The sequence below is a fragment of the Marmota flaviventris genome, chromosome 2, assembly GCF_047511675.1.
Source record: "Marmota flaviventris isolate mMarFla1 chromosome 2, mMarFla1.hap1, whole genome shotgun sequence".
NCBI classification, from domain to species: domain Eukaryota; kingdom Metazoa; phylum Chordata; class Mammalia; order Rodentia; family Sciuridae; genus Marmota; species Marmota flaviventris.
The window spans coordinates 59,719,498-59,732,245 of NC_092499.1; the positions used below are offsets into that span (position 1 = coordinate 59,719,498).

General features: G+C 35.7%; 1 pseudogene; it reads right to left on the minus strand.

The window, feature by feature from the left end:
- Positions 1-937: 937 nt before the first annotated feature.
- LOC114088087 (cleavage and polyadenylation specificity factor subunit 5-like) overlaps positions 938-12,748 on the minus strand; it is a 135,109-nt pseudogene continuing 123,298 nt past the window's right edge.

Below are 12,748 nucleotides of genomic sequence, written 5' to 3' on the forward strand. Positions count from 1 at the left end.
TAGAGAAAGAAAAATTTAGTTTGCACCTCCATTGTTCTGAGCTTGAGGTGAGGAAGAACATTGTGGTGGAAGGGTGTGGCAGAGGAAAGCTGCTCAATTCATATCAGCTGAGAAGCAGAGAGAGGTGCAAAGGACAAAATATAAACCCTAAAGTCATACCCCCAGTGACCTACTCCCTCAGCCATATCCCACCTGCATATAGTTACCACCCAGTTAGTCCATTCAAATTATTATCCCATCAATGGATTAATCCACTGATTAGAGTACAATTCTTATAATCTAATAATTTCACCTCTGAATGTTCCTACATTAATCCAGGACCTTTGTGGGGGGGCACTTCATATCCAAACCAAAACAGTAGATGAAGAAATGGAGGAATTTAGATGCTAAGTATCCAAGGTTGTATTGCTGCTGATGGTGGAGCCAAGATATTATCCTAACATGAGAACCAGAGAGCTGGCATTTGCAACTCCTAAATCACACTACTTTTCAAGCTCAAAATCACTCTGAGACTTTGTCACTCAGTCAACAACTTTCTGCATCTTCATATGAAAATCCATATGCTTATTAAAAAAAAGAACTGTTCCTTTGAAAACAGAAATTGTCCCATGCTTCATTAAAAGCAAAATTGGAGATTTTGGGGTTTTTTTAAGTTTTGAACAATCCTTAACAAATAGTGATTTTTTATTTTCAATAATGAAAAACAATTCCTTTTTTTGAAGTTTGCCTTCTTCAATGTTGTGCAAAAAAAGTATGAGTAGAACCAAAAGTAAACAAACCTTGTCACATTTGTTAACACTACTCTCCAGTTCCTCATATTAACTTTACCATTCAAACAACAGAACACTTTAGGGGTTGGGAAAGGGATAAAGCAAAAAACAAAACAAATTTATACTCACAGAGATGGCTTCTTTTCCTTCTCTGCTGCCACAGGTATTCAGTTGTATATAAAATTAAACCTGCTCAACAGCTGAGGGAGACTAGAAATGATGGGCCCATATCCTGGTGCACTGTCATACAATTAGAACAGTGGTGCAGCTACCAACTTGTAATTTTTAGGGACTGCTGTTTCAATCAGCTTTTTTTCACTGCTGTCACTAAAAACTCCAACTCGAACAACTGTAGAAAAGGAAAGGCTGATTTTACGATTCATGGTTTCAGAGGTCTCAAGCTATAGACAGCAGACTTCATTCCTCCACACTCAAGGTGAGGCAGAACATTGTGGGAGGGAAGTGGAGGAGGGAAATGGCTCCTGTCATGATCAGGAAGTAGAGACAAACTCCACTGCCTAGACAGAATATAAGCCCAAAGCCACACCCCAATTCCTACCTCCTCCAGCCACACCCTACCATTTCAGTTACCATGCAGTTAATCCCTATCAGGGGATTAAGCCACTGATTGGGCTAAGACTCTTACAACCCAATCATTTCTCCTCTGAACTTTCTTGCATTGTCTCTCACGTGAGCATTTGGGGGACACCTCACATCCAAACCGTAATAACTGCAAACATTGCTTTCTCTTAAAGTTGAACCAGAAACAACTTCTTATGTTCCTTAGGCTTTGTAATGTGTTCAGAAATATAGGGATACAGAAAAGGTTCAAAATTTGGTCTCCACCAGTTACCAATGAAGTCATCAGTGACCCAGTCTTACAGGACTCCATCTTGATGTCATTAAGCATTCAGTTCTTCAACTTTATCTTCTCCTACTTGAAGTTCACTACCAGGTAATTTGAAGAAAGTTGTTCCCAGCTGTAGCAGTAACACATGGGGTAGCCAGTGCTCATGTAGACTCAGAATTCATTCTACAGTTCTTCTCATTGCAATTTTATCAAATTCCTCTCTCATGGGCTGAAATCTGGCTGCAACAGAGCTTTCCTTCTCATAGAGGGGCATTCGTATCAAAAGTATAATTGCTGAGAGGGTACAGGTTGATGGTGTGCTCCAGGGTGAGGGGCTTGGTCTGCTGGATGTACTTTGTAGCCAAACTGGGTGACCCTACCTCCAGCCTATCTGTGTATGATTAGGTGGAATCACAGACACGCTGGAGAGCTCTGGAAATGGAGTCGAGAAGATAAGAGGCAGGGGAGATATTCTTGTTCCACTCAGCAGCCACTGTCTGCCATTAACAGGAGAGGGCAAGAGAGGCAGAAACAATTCTTGATAATGTATAGCCTAGATAATTTTATGAAAATATTTGGATGAAATAGCTCACAGCCTTGAAAGAAAAGATGAAAAAAAAATATTAGGGAAACAGAGGGATCAAATAGACCTGGGAATTTAAGAAGCAGGAACAATGGAGTCTTTTCAGGTCTCCACGGTTGAAATTAATCATATTCAATGTTCCCTCCCCTTGTTTCACTTCACTAAATATCCAGATATCAGGAAGACTGTGATCCATTGAGCTTCAGGTCCCACCTGCTGGCCAGGAGAAACCAGGCACTTGATAATTAATTCTCCCACAGTTACTTAAAATGAGGGGAAATATTTGTGCAAAGAAATATATAAAAGAAGGAGGAAATCAAGCAATAACAACAGCTGGGCAATAAAGTCCTACTGATATTGAAATGAAGAAATGCACTAGTTTTGAAAAGCCTTATAAAATGTCTGCCTGTTGGTCAAAAACAATTATGTGTTAATTAAGAAAAATATTTTAAAGCTAAATAAAATAAAATCATTCCTTTTTTTTTTTTTTTTTAAAAAAAAACGACCCTTGAAGAGGAAGATGGGAGGGCATAGATTGTAATTCATGCACAAGACAGCTACAAGGACAATCACTATGCATCAGTAAGCTTATTCATCCTCCCCTGAAATCTACCTTCTCCACATATTACATTATGCTTTCAGAACAAAATCTGTCCTTTCCTAGGTAATTAGGGGTAAAGCTGATTAACTCCCAAGCTTCTATCATTGAAATTGATTTACCATGTAGCCAGGAATAGCTCTTTGCTCACCTAGTTAAGTTTAAATTGGAGAGGACTCGTCTGTCTTCCCTTGACAGCTTCCCTTCTAAAGGCTGGATTGTGCCTTCCAAGTGGAATAAGATAGGCATCTGTGTGGTGAGGCCTCAGCAGTCAGTCCCTCACAGTGTCACTCCTATGTTTACCAGTCTTTATTTCATTTGCATGCCAAGAGCCTTAGGCTGCTCATGAGATCAAGTTCAAATTTCTAGTCATAGCCTAGTTTTCTAGCTATATGTGATTCCACTGCTTCAGACATATATAATCTAGCCACAGCAAAAAATTAACTATCAGCCTTCAAGTGTGTGATGTTCCGAGTGTCCCTATATGTGCTGTGCTCTTCATCCCTAATATCCCCATCTCATAAACTGCCACGTTTTTGTTCTAAATCAGCTCAAATATCAACTTAGAAAGAGATACACACTTCTCTGGGATTCTAATAGGTGCTTATACAATGAAACCAGCTGCTGAAGAACCTCAAACCGAATCATATCCAGCAGCCACCAGAGCCAGGCATGCCCAGGACTCTTCCCCAGATGGCATACGTTGCTCCTATTTATATTAAAATATCTTCCCAGAATTATAGTTATCTATTTACCCATTTCTTCTTTTGTATTGTGAACTCTTTAGAGGCAGCACCTTTTTGTAATCATCTATCACCATTAATTCAATAAACACTTATCGAGCACCTACTATGCTGAGGAATTGAGCAAAGTGCCAGGAATTAAATGGTGAGAAATATAAATGGCTCTTGTCGCCATAACACCTAGAGCACAAGGTGTTGAGGGAGACACAGACAATGAAGCACTGACACTCTGTGCTACGCAATTGCAGAAAAATGCAGGCTAGCATGGAAGCACTTTTAATCCTCACAATCATACTATAAGGTAAGTTAGTTCCACATTATACAGAGGAAGAAACAGGGAAGCTAAGATATTCCCGTTAACTTCCCATATATTGCTCAGCTAATGATGGACATATCCTCAATCTCAAACACTTCAGGACTCCAAACCTTGAGACTCACTTATCATGCTCTTTCTTCTCTGTCCCCAAAAAAGATGAGAATAGAAACAGTCACCTGTGACATTGAATGAGAAAAAGTGAGGGTCCAATAGAGACTCCCAGAGAAAATCATAAGGAACTGGGTTACAGGGATGCCTGAAAAGCAAAGCAAAGAAGATATAGCAAAGAGGTAGGTAAAAAACCAATAAAGCCTATATTTTAAAAGCAAAGAGAATCACAATAACTAGCACAAAACAACCCCTCAATGAATGTTTAATGACAGACTTGCTGAATAAATAACCACAAAACAAGGTCTCCTGTATTTCTTAAAGAAAGCTTGAGGATCACTGCTATCTCTTTTTAGAACCACTTAAGACAATTCTGTGTCAAATTATGAATATAAATATGCAAATCACATCAATGATGGTTTTTCAATTATGAACCTGAGACCTGCACTTTAAATTCTATGACTTCTTGATAATTAATCATACCACATTAAAAACAAGATATATGATAAGATACTTACTTATTTAACATATTATTCATAATTTTACCTTCCCTACAAAACAACATAAAAGTTGAAATTGCCAATTCATTGGAAGTTCTGACAACACAATCTATCTAAGATGGAACTCTGACTTGATCTTTCATTTAGTGTTGGGATAGATTCAGATGGAGTACTTCCTGACACATAATAACCTGACACATAATTTTGGGGAAAATAATATCACATTCTCTTGTAAGTTCACTTGTGTCTTTATTTGATGGGCAACATAGGATTCTTTCCTGGATATAATGACAATATTCAAAGCATAAATATTACCACAGAGAATAGAAAAGGAAATTTTAAATACAATTAGCATTGTCAAAGAAAGAACAAGGATGGAATTGACCCTAGATAAACCATTTTAATAATCCTTCCAAATGATATTTTAAAATGTGATAAATCATAAGATTAATTTTTATAGGCTCTTTCAGCTATTTTGTATGCTGCAGGGTACCATTCATGTAAACCATTCATCAGTCTGGCACATCAGTGGATTAATAGAGAACAAAGGTAAATAAGTTATGGGCTATTATTCAGTTGAAATTATTGAACATTTATAATTGACTCGTCAATTCCAAAATCAAAGTCAATTTCGCCCAAATATATCATTATATTCCATTAAAAATAATACTCAACATGTTTTCTTATTTAGTAAAATGACTTTGATTTAATAAAAAATAGGAAAACATAATAATACTTTCCTACTCAACATACATTATTTTTCTAATCAAATTTTCCATCATCCATAAATTTACAAGGAGTTATATTTGAATCGGTTCTAAATGGAGGGTACAATTTATCTTATTTCTAGTATGCTAATTCACCCTCCCTAACTGATACTTTTCTCCTAGGAAACTAAATGAAGGGGCATATGAATGGTAAGTCCAATGACCAGTCATCTTACAAAGCACCTTGATTAATGATGATGCTTTCACCTTCGTTCTCTTCCATTCATAATCCACACCTCAGCAATCTAGTCCAATGCCAGAGTCTTTTGTGTGGCACTATCAGATGTACTTTCTAATGGATGAAGGAATCTCCTTAATCATCTTCTGTTAGAATATCAATTTAGGAGTCTTAAAAGGCTAAAAGTTCTAAGGAAGCACTTTCCTAGTAAAATGTGCTGGTTTTATTTTTGATGTGATATTATTTTCCCAAATTATGTGTCAGGTTAGTATTCTTATGGTTACATGTTATCAAACAATGTCTATATTATGACTTAATGGCCTAAAAAATAATTAATGGAAGAAAGTTAGGTGTTTAACATGTTTCATGTAGATCCAAAGTAGACACAGCATTTTTATTTTATTTTTTCATGTCCTACACTTTTAATGATTGATTAATAATACCTTACCATTTCAAGTATGAAATTTAAGAACAAAGAAGTATTTTCCATAGTATAAAATATGTACTGAAACAACCATGAACATTTAAAAACAAAGAAACCTTTTCTTTAGCAAAAAAAAATATGAACAAAGCTACTACATATAGCCAAATCTAATACTTTCCGCTTCTGGGAATTCTTTTCCCTACAGTCCACTGAGTACTCCAGCCTGGATTGTGACACTATTCCACCAAAACCATTTATATCTACAAAAGCACCATTTTATATCACTAAATCCAATGATCACTTTTCTTCCCAGGGTATGGTAGAATTATCAGAAGGATTTGATACAGGTGTCTGTGTCCTCTCCTTGGAAAACTTTTCTTGCTTTCCCTGCACAATATTCCACTACATTTTTTTTTCAATTTTTCTCAGACCATTCTCTTATCACCTCAGTTAAAAACTCCTCCTACCCCAAATCCTGAAGCTTGACGTCCTTAAGCACACTCTTCTACTTCTCTACCCTCCTAGACCATCTCATCCAACCCTGTGCATTTGATACCAATTTTATGCTGAATATAATTAATGTTCTATCTCTCATTCTGCTTCTCTCCTGAATTCCTTATTTCTACTAACAGATACCTCCACCTGAATACTTTAGAGACATCTCAAACTCAGTATATCCCAGATTCACCACCTTGCTAACTAACTCCACTATGGTTCCATTTTTTGTTGTTATTTTTTAAAAAAATTTTAAATTCTAATTTGTTATATATGAAAGCAGAATGCATTATAATTCACAGAACACATATAGAGCCCAATTTTTAATATCTCTGGTTGTATATAAAATATATTCATACCATTCGTGTCTTCATACATGTACTTAGTGTAATGATGTTCATCTCATTCTACCATCTTTCCTACCCCTATGCCCCCTCCCTTCCCCTCCCACCCCTTTGCTCTATATAGAGTTCCTTTAATTCTCCCATGCACCGCCCCCCAACCCCACTATGAATCAGCCTCCTTATATCAGATAACATATTCAGGATTTGGTTTTCTGAGACTGGCTAACTTCACTTAGCATTATATTCTTCAACTCCATTCATTTACCTGAAAATGCCATGATTTTATTCTCTTTAATTGCTGATTAATATTCCATTGTGTGTGTGTGTGTGTGTGTGTGTGTGTGTGTGTGTGTATATATATCACATTTTCTCTATGCATTCATCTACTGAAGGGCATCTAGTTTGCTTCCACAGTTTAGCTATTGTGAATTGTACTGCTATGAACATTGATGTGGCTGTGTCCCTGTAGTATGCTGTTTTTAAGTCCTTTGGGTATAGACTGAGGAGTGGGATAGCTAGGTCAAATGGTGGTTCAATTCCCAGTTTTCAAGAAATCTCCATACTGCTTTCCATATTGGCTGCACCAATTTGCAGTCCCACCAGCAATGCATGAGTGTGCCTTTTCCCCCACATCCTTGCCAACACTTATTGTTGTTTGTTTTCATAATAGCTGTTATTCTGACTGGAGTGAGATGAAATAGTTTTGGTTTGCATTTCTCTAATTGCCAGAGATGATGAACATTTTTTCATATAGTTGTTGATGGATTGTATATCATCTTCTGAGAAGTGTCTGTTCAGTTTCTTGATCCATGTATTGGTTGGATTACTTATTTTTTTGGTGTTTAGCTTTTTGAGTTCTTTATATACCCTAGTGATTAGTTCTCTATCTGATGTGCAAGGGGTAAAAATTTGCTTCCAACATGTAGGCTTTCTATTCACCTCACTGATTGTTTCTTTTGCTGAAAAGAAGCTTTTTAGTTCGAATCCATCCCATTTGTTGATTCTTGATTTTAACTCTTGTGCTATAGGAGTCTTGTTAAGGATGTTGGAGCATAATCCAAAATGATGGAGATTTGGGCCTACTTTTTCTTCTATTAGATATAGGGTCTCTGGTTTAATTCCTAGATCCTTAATTCACTTTGAGTTGAGTTTTGTGCATGATGAGATATAGGGGTTTAACTGCATTTTGGAGCATATAGATTTCCAGTTTTCCCAGCACCATTTGTTGAAGAGGCTATCTTTTCTCCAATGTATGTTTTTGGCACCTTTGTCTAATATAAGATTATTGTAGTTTTGTGGGTTAGTCTCAGTGTCCTCTATTCTGTATCATTGGTCTCCCAGTCTATTTTGGTGCCCCAATACCATGATGTTTTTATAACTATTGCTCTGTAGTATATTTTAAGGTCCGGTATAGTGATGCCACCTGCTTCACTCTTCTTGCTGAGGATTGCTTTAGCTATTCTGGGTCTCTTATTTTTTCAGAGGAATTTCATGACTGGTTTTTCTATTTCTATGAGGAATGCCATTGAGATTTTGATTGAAATTGCATTAAATCTGTATAATGCTTTTGAGAGTATGGTCATTTTGACAATATTAATTCTGCCTATCCAAGAACAAGATAGATCTTTCCATCTTCTAAGGTCTTCTTTGATTTCTTTCTTTAGCATTGTATAGTTTTCGTTGTAGAGGTCTTTGGTTTTTTATCTCTTTCATTAGGTTGATTCCCAAGGTTTTTTTTTTTGTTGTTGTTGTTGTTGATGTTGTTTTGAGGCTATTGTAAATGGGGTAGTTTTCCTCATTCCTATTTCAGAGGATTTGTCACTGGTATACAGAAATGCCTTTGATTTATGGGTGTGGTATTTATATCCTGCGACTTTGCTGTATTAATTTACTAGTTTTAATAGTTTTCTGGTGGGATTTTTTGGGTCTTCTAGGTATAGAATCATATTGTCAGCAGATAGTGCTGATTTGAGTTCTTCTTTTCCTATCTGTATCCCTTTAATTTCTTTCATCTGTCTAATTGCTCTAGCCAGTGTTTCAAGAACTATGTTAAATAGAAGTGGTATAAGAGGACATCCCTTCTTGTTCCTCTGTTTTTAGAGGGAATGCTTTCAACTTTTCTCCATTTAGAATGATGTTGTCCTGGGTCTTAACATAAATAGACTTTGCAGTGTTTAGATATGCTCCTGTTATCCCTAGTTTTTCTAGTTTTTTGAACATGAAGTGGTGGTGTATTTTGTGGAATGCATTTTCTGTATCTATTGAGATGATGATATGGTTCTTATCTTTAAGCCTATTGATGTGATGTATTGCATTTATTGATTTCCATATGTTGAACCAACCTTGCATCCCTCATATAATCTCCACTTAACTGTGGTGCACTACCTTTATGATATTTTTTTAATTCGATTTGCCAGAATTTTATTGAGCATTTTTGCATCTATGTTTATTAAAGATATTGATCTGAAGTTTTCTTCTGTGTCCTGGACTCACAGAGTAAGTTTGGAAGTGCTCCATATTTTTCTATTTCATGAAATAATTTCAAGAGTATTGGTATTAGTTCTTTGTTAAAGGTCTGGTAGAATTCAGCCATGTATGCATCAAGTCCTGGGCTTTTCTTGGTTTGTAGGCTTCTGATGGCATCTTCTATTTTATCACTTGAAATTGATCTGTTTAAATTGTATATATCATCCTGATTCAATTGAAGCAAATCATAAGATTCTAGAAATTTGTCGATGCCTTCAATATTTTCTATTTTATTGGAGTATAAGTTTTCAAAATAATTTCTAATTATCTTCTGTATTTCTATAGTGTCTGTCATGTTATTTCCTTTTTTATCACATATGTTAGTAATTTGAGTCTTCTCTCTCCTTCTCTTTATTAGAATGGCTAAGGGTTTGTCAATTTTATTGTTTTTCAAAGAATCAATTTTTTGTTTTCTCAATTTTTTCTTTTGTTTTGATTTCATTAATTTCAGCTCTGATTTTAATTATTTCCTATCTTCTACTGATTTTGGTGTCGATTTGTTCTTCTTTTCCTAGGGCTTTGAGATGTAAAGTTAGGTCATTTATTTCTTGACTTTTTCTTCTTTTAAAGAATGAACTCCATGCAATGAACTTTCCTCTTAGTATTGCCTTCATAGTGTCCCAGAGATTTCTATATGTTGTAGCAGTGTTCTCAATTACCTCTAAGAATTTTTTAATCTCCTTCTTGATGTCTTTTGCAACCCATTGTTCATTCAGTAGCATATTATTTAGTTTCCAGGTGTTGAAGTAATTTTTATTTTTTTATTTTGTCATTGATTTCTAATTTCATTCCATTATGATCTGATAAAATGCAGAGTAGTATCTCTACTTTTCTGTATTTGTTAAGAATTGCTTTATGGCATATTATATGGTCTATTTTAGAGGGGGATCCACATTCTTCTGAGGGGAAAGTATATTCACTTGTTGAAGAATGAAATATTCTATATATATCAGTTAAGTCTAAGTTATTGATTGTATTATTGAGTTCTATAGTTTCTTTGTTCAGATTTTGTTTGGAAGATCTGTCCAGTGGTGAAAGTGGTGTGTTAAAGTCACCCAAAATCACTGTGTTATGGTCAATTTGACTCTTGAACTTAAGAAGGATTTGTTTGATGAACATAGATGCTCCATTGTTTGGGGCATATATGTTTATAATTGTATGTCTTGTTGGTGTATGCGTTCCTTGAGCGGTATGTAATGTCCTTCTTTACCCCTTTTGATTAACTTTAGCTTGAAGTCTACTTTATTTTTTATGAGGATGGAAACCCCTGCTTGTTTATGCAGCCCATGTGAGTGGTATGATTTTTCCCAACCTTTCACCTTCAGTCTGTCATGTCTTTTCATATGAGTCTACTGGAGGCAGAATAATGTTGGATTTTTTTTTTTTTAATTCAGTCTGCTAGCCTATGTCTTTTGATTGGTGAGTTTAGGCCATTAACATTCAGGGTTATTATTGAGACATGATTTGTATTCCCAGTCATATTTGTTTATTTTTGTTATTTAACTTGATTTGGTTTTTCCTTTTATTAGTTTTTCCTTTAGGGTACTACCTCCCTCTGTTGATTTTCATTATGGAATTTCCTCTTCATGGAATATTTTGCCAAGGATGTTCTGTAGCACAGGTTTCTAGCTATAAATTCTTTTAACTTGTTTATCATGGAAGGTTTTTATTTCATCATCAAATCTAAAACTTAATTTTGCTGGATACAAGATTCTTGGTTGGTATCCATTTTCTTTCAGGGCTTGATATATGTTGTTCCAGGATTTTCTAGCTTTTAGGTTCTGGTTTGAAAAATCAGCACATGATCTAATTGGTTTTCCTCTATATATAATCTAGTTCCTTTCTCTAGTGGCTTTTAATATTCTCTCCTTATTCTATATGTTAGGCATTTTCATTACCTTGGTGTGGATCTGTTGTGATTTTGTACATTTGGCATCCTGTAAGCCTCTTGAATTTGGTTTTCCATTTCTTTCTTCATGTTTGGAAAATTTTCTGATATTATTTCATTGAATAAACTGTTAATTCTTTTGGTTTGGAACTCTATGCCTTCCTCTATCCCAATAACTCTTAAATTTTATGCTATCCCATATTTCTTGAATATTCTGCCCATAGTTTCTTACCATTTTCACTGTGTGGTCTACATTCTTTTCAAAATTATATATTTTGTCTTCATTGTCTGAGGTCCTGTCTTCCAAGTAGTCTAATCTCTTGGTTTTAATTTGGTTTATTATTCCTTTCATTTCAAGGATTTCTGTTTGTTTGTTTATTTGTTTGTTTTTAGAACCTCTATTTCTCTACTGATGTAATCTTTTACTTCCTGTATTTGTTTATGTATCTCTTTGTCAAAATGATCTTTTGCTGTTTGTATTTGCTTTCTTATATAATCCATTAATTCACAGAACATTTTAATTATGTACATCCTGAACTACTTCTCTGTCATTTCTTCTGCTGTGCTGGCCATGTGGTATCTTGATATATTTGGGGCACTGTCTTCCCTTATCTTTTCATGTTGCTTGTGTGTCTTCCCTTTTAGCACTGTGGATTCTAGGCATTACCATTTTTACCCTATATATATTGTCTCTGTAAAGTTCCAATACCTCTCCCTTGAGGTGAAGAACAATGTAAATAGGTCCCAATATAAAATATATACAGACTTAAAAACAATTAGCTGCTATTAAGACATATATAGTTTGGTCACAAGGTACAGAAATGGTGAATTCAATTATTATCTACAATATACTCAGTAGGTTTGTAAAAGGTTTACAGTTTCTGGTGGTCGATGAAGAACCAGTGGTGAGATGTAGGATGATATGCCAAGAAGCTGCAAAGTGAGATTATAGCGTTATTATATCTTAGGAAGTGTGGAAAAGAAATCCAAAGAAGAAGGTTAGTAGCAGGAGAATAGAGAGGAAGTCATTTTGGGTAAATAGTAAGTGGGAAGACAGTAGAGTACATAAAACAAACACTCATGTATATTAAGAAAAATAAAATATGTTAAAATAGTAAAATTTGGAGGAAAATAAAGAATATACAACACAACTGTAATATACTATTCAGACATCCCAGTCCCCAAAATCCTAATTCATGCAAAGTACTTGGTTTCACATTTGTGGGGGATGTGAGGGCGGGAGAATAGGGGTGGAGAAGAAAAAAAAATCTCGAAGGAAGACACAAGGATTGATTTGGTTGGAGATCAGTATCTTTCCTGCTTCCCCTCTCATTCAATAGATTGAGTCATCTGTTGTTAACTGGTATCTCCACCCTCAGGATGGTGAAGTAACCAGGGTGTCATAGTGCAGGGTTAGCAGCTATTAGGGAGAAAGGGGAGTTAGAAACTGTGTACCTAGCCAAGTAGCATTCCAAACTGGGAGTTGTCCCCACTAAAAATGGTGATGAAGGTGACCCAAGATGGAGTCGGCTGCTTCCAGCAATGGTGTCAGATCTGGTGGGGGGAGCCAGGGTGTTGGATGTGGATGACGTGTTCAGAGAGAGTTCTGTGGCATGCATTGTGTGGTTTCAGCTATCTTCAGAGCCTGTGTAAAGTTC